The 5,115-nt window shown below is 41.0% G+C and overlaps 1 pseudogene; it reads left to right on the top strand.

The window, feature by feature from the left end:
* The first annotated feature begins 4,756 nt into the window (after positions 1-4,756).
* LOC127197548 (uncharacterized) lies at positions 4,757-4,877 on the top strand (annotated as a pseudogene).
* Positions 4,878-5,115: the final 238 nt, after the last annotated feature.

The raw sequence follows: 5,115 nt of genomic DNA, 5'->3' as shown, positions 1-5,115 counted from the left end.
CCTGCATGGGGGCCCAGAGAGGCCATTACATGAAGCTGTAAAAATAAAGCCTAGGTTTTTTTTATTAGAAACCCCAAAATATAGGAGATGGCAGAGTCATGGGATACCTGACAAGGAGAACTGCAGGCGAGGTTTGGAGCCAACTCAAGAGAGAGAAGTATGTTGTAGTCAACAAAGTTGAAAACGAAAAGTGTTTTGACATCATGCATGGAGATAAAAGTTTGGAGTTTGCCTATTCAGGTTTTTTACTTGCTTTGGTCCAATTTTTTCTCACCATGTTCCTTTTCCTCAGTTTTGGAATGGTAGTGTATATTCTGTGCCATTGTATGTTGGAAGCAGGTGATCTGCTTTTTTATTTTATAGGGAGTTATAGTAAAAAAAAAATGTCTTGAGTTTCAGAGGAGACTTTGAACTTTGGACTTTCAAGCAGTGTTAAGACTGTTACAGGCTGTGGGGGCTTTTGAAGTTGGACTTGATGTATTTTTGCATGGAGGTCTGGAAGTGGAATGGGGTGGTTTGAATAAAAAATGGCCCCTATAAACTCATACGTTTGAATGCGTAGGGAGTAGCATTATTTGAAAGGATTAGTAGGTGTGGCCTGGTAGAAGGAAGTATGTCACTGGGGGAGGGCTTTAAGATCTCAGAAGTCCAAACCAGGCCCACAGTCTCTTCTCCTGCTGCCCTGAGAGCCAGATGTAGACCTCTCGGCTCCCTCTCTAGCACCATGTCTGCCTGTATGCTACCATGCTTCCTTTCATGTTGATAACTGACTAAATCTCTGGACCCCAATTAAACGCTTCCTTCATAAGAGCTGCTGTGGTTTGGTGTCTTTTCACAGCAATAGAACATTGACTAAGACACATATCTATTCTCATGACTTTTTTTATTTCACTTTTTTTTTTACATTTACTCATTGTGTGTGTTTGATCACACACATGTGTGATCAAGAAATTGAAGAAGACACTAAAAGATGGAAAGACTTCATTCATGTATCATCGGAATTAATATTGTGAAATGACTACTCTACTGAAAGCAGTCTATAGATTTAATGTAATCTGCTCTAGAAGTTCAATGACATTCTTCACAGAAATAGAGCGCGCGCGCACACACACACACACACACACACACACACACACACACACACACACACACTTCATGAAGAATAATAAAACACCCTGATTAGCTAAAGAAATCCTGAGTAAAGAAACAATGCTGAAGGTTGAACAATGCCTGATTTTGAATTGTGCTGCAGAGCCATAGTGACAAAACCTGCAGGTACCAGCATAGAAACAGAAACACAGACCAATAGAAGAATCATAAATGAGCTTACACGCTGAAGCTATCTGATTTTTAAATAAAAGCAAGAAAGAAAATGTCTTCAACAAATGGTGCTGGGAAAATGCAATATCTGCATGGAAAAAATGTCTTTTACTCCTCACAAAAGTCAATCCAAAATAGACCAAAGATGACAGAGGAAGTGAAACTTTGAAGCTGTTAGAAAATATTTCAAGAAGCAAACTCATTAGCATAGGCAAGGACTATCTAAATAGGACCCCAGTGGTCTACAAAGAAATAACAAGAAAGGACAACTGTGATTGTACGAGGTTGAAAGCTCTACAGAGCAAAGGAAATGATGGTGCGAAGAGACAGAATAGAAGAAAATCCTTTCTATATCTGACAGGGGAATAATACCCAGAATTTATAACAAACACAAAATCTAATCAATAAATAAAGTATTCAATAAAAAGTCCTTAAAATTTTTTTAAAAAGGAAGGAGGCAATAAGCATTTGAAGAAGTAGTCAACATCCTTAGCCATCTGGGAAATGCAACTTAAAACTAAATTGGGATTTCATCTCATGCCAGTCAGAATGGCTATCAATCACCAGGAACTCAGACAACAGGAGATGCTGGTGGGGATTCAGGAGGAAAACGATCTCTTCTACTGCTGGTGGGAATATAAATGAGAAAAGTCACTATGGAAACCATTGCAGAAGTTCCTCAAAAAACTAAAAATAGAACTATCCCATGATCCAACCATGCTACTCTTCAGTAAGTATCCAAGAGCATCTAAGCCAGCACACAATAGTCTAGCCACACGTCCATGTTTATTGTGTCACTATTTAGCCAGGTTATAGAATCAGCTTAGGTGTCTGTCAACAGATGAATAGATATTATTCATGAATGGATGAATGGATATTATTTATGGCTACAAGTAAAAAGTAAAAATATCATTTTGGGGGAAAGGGATGGACGTGGAGGCCACCATATTAAGCAAAATAAGCCAAACTCAGAAACACAAGAATTTCATGTATATTTTTTTCATATGTAGAATCTACCATAGATTTTAAAATAATATGAACTGAAAGCAGAGAGTATTTGGGGAGAGTGAGAAGACCAATAGAAAGAGGAGCTTGGATGGAAGATGGCAATGAGAAGAGATGAATAATATCAAAATATATAATGTACATTTAGGAGATTAACATAAAGGCACCCATTATTTTATAAAAAAAAGAATAAACACTAATAAAAAAGAGAAGATTGAACGTGACATTTGGAAAACAACATGCAAAATACCCCTGTTAAGTTACTGAAACCTAATGCTATATCCTAGACTGTGTGTCCCCTAACTCATGTGTGTGCCCTAATCCTTAGTGTGGCTATATTTGGAAATAAGGCCTGGGGTTTATAAGGGTTAAATGGGGTCATAAGAGCAGGGCACTAAGCTAACAGAGCTGTGCCTTTTGAAAATGAGAACAAGAGGGTCAAAATGGCAGCATCCCTAATCCCAAGTTTTGAGAGCAGTGCCTGCTTGCAGTGAGAGGCCATGGACTCCCCACCCATGGCCAGAGCACAGGCTGCCAGCCGCCAGCATTGGGGTTCTGTGCTCATTTGCTGCCTTTTTCTTTTTCCTCTTCCTTTATTTAAACACAAAGAAGAGTTTGCAGGAGGGTAATATACAGTAGAGTGGCCACCAGCAGAGGCATGGCAGAGTACACAAAAGAGCAAGAGACACGGGCATGTCTACTGTGGCCTTACTTCCTGTGGAATTTTGGCTCCAATGCCCAAAATTCAAAAAGGCAAAACATTTAAAGCTGTTTCAGGCTTTCCAAAAATTCTTTGCAAGCCAGAAGTCCCCATGTGATCAGGCCCCTACGTCCCCTGACATAGGGGCTGCTGTTTCTTTCTTTCCTAAAGTCTGGGCTCTGTCCAAAACCAAAAGATCATCAGAAGGAAAAACAGAAAAGGAACAAGAGGCCTAAGAGAGTGAGTGCAGGCCTTTGTTTGGGGGAGGAGGAGCCATAGTGTTCGGAGGTGTCTTTGTAGGGCCCAGCACCTAACAAACTGGGTAGCCACAGGGCAGAAGGAGGCATTGGGGAAGGGGGTCAGAAGTTTCCTTTTCTAGCTAGCTGTTGGCCATTGCTAAGGGTAATGGTGAGAAGTCAGGTAAAGACTGTTAAGTGGTTGGAAAACATCTTTCCTGGTAGCCATTACTAAGATCCATGGGGCAGGGCGGTCAAGGGTCTAGAGCAGTGGTTCTCAGCTTCCCAGTGCTCATGCTGTGGTGACTGTAAGGGTGTGAAAGTTGCTGAAGAAAGACCCTAGACTCAAATAGTAGGTAAAAACAAGGAGCATTTATTCTGCAGAAGCAGCTTGCATGCAGGGGTCAGCCATCCATAACAAAATGGCGCCAACCCCAAAGGGGAGCTGGCAGGCTGTTTCAAAGGCTTCTGGGGGAACCCTATCTGTAGCTACAAGGACTCTGACTAGGATTGGCTGTTTCCTATGGAGGCAGGCTGCCAACATGACTCTAGCCATAGGCCTTTTAGCAATGTCAGGTCCTCTCAGTGACCCACTCCCCGCCCCCAAACATAAAATTATTTTCGTTGTCACTTCACCACTGTGATTTTGCTATTATGAATCTTTATGTAAATCAGATATGCAGGATATCTGATATGCAACCCTTGTGAAAGGCACGAAGGGGTTGTGACCCCCAGGTTGAGACACACTGATCTAGAAAATCATGTCGTTTTACTTCCAGAAATCAAAATTCATAGTTACTAGAATTGTTGCAGTTCATTTGAAATGGAGGATTTTATAAATGGTGTGGCCCTGGCTCACAAAACAAAAAACAAACAAACAAACAAAAAACAGGCTTAAAGGGCCCATGAGCCTCTTTGCTATAACTTAGCTATATGCCAATCTTTCTCTCTTCTCATATTTGAGTCTCTACATTTCTGACCCTCTGGAACCCAGAGCGTTCCAGACCATGAGACCTTTCAGATGCTCTGGTTTGGAAAAGTGGGAAAAGTGGCTGATATGGAGATAAATCCTGACTGTTAGGCCCATACAAAACCAGAGCCAGGAAATAGTGAAAAGATTCTTATGCCCATCTACCTATGTGACAACTGTTTTTCTTTTTAATTAAGCTTGTTCTTTGATAGCTGCAGACGTGTATACAGTACAGCTTTCATACTCTTTCTCCATACCTTCTTACCTCCAGTCAATGTCCTCTCCTTCCTGACAAATCTTTTCCCATATTTATGAGCCATATTAAAGATAGTTGAGAAGCCAAAGTAAGAAAAAAAATAGTGGAGAAAAATGTGAGGTTGGAAAGAGCAAAACAGTCAAATAAATTTTAAGAGAAAATTATTCCCCCCACCCCAATTTTTAAAATGTATAAAATTCTATGCATATCAGAAGGAAAATAAAAAATTAAAACATGAAATATTTTAAAACAAAAAAAAAAAAAAAAATCCTGCCCCTAGAAGCATTGTGGGTGTGGCTGTTGTGGCACATGTGCACAGAAAGGAGAGAGGCTCTGTGTGCACTCAGTGCCCTGACCTGTGCATATCTGAACAACTAGTAACCTAACACTCCCTGAAAAAAGCAAGCCTGAGACAACCACCAGACCAACACCATAGAGCCTGGACAAGGAGCTAGCCTGAGATGACCTTCAGTCTCCAGTGCCACATATTCCTCGAGGATGGCAGACCATGCCCAACATGAACGCTGCCCAGGGCCATATGCACAAGCAGGGTATAGCATCCCTGAGACACTCAGATACCCCAGGGCTACTATGAGGAACAAGTAGGTGGTAAAGAAATGGAAGAGGA

This window comes from Acomys russatus, chromosome 1 (genome assembly GCF_903995435.1).
Source record: "Acomys russatus chromosome 1, mAcoRus1.1, whole genome shotgun sequence".
Taxonomy (NCBI): Eukaryota; Metazoa; Chordata; class Mammalia; order Rodentia; family Muridae; genus Acomys; species Acomys russatus.
The sequence above is the reverse complement of the archived record's forward strand: the minus strand, read 5'-3'. Positions and strand labels throughout refer to the sequence as shown.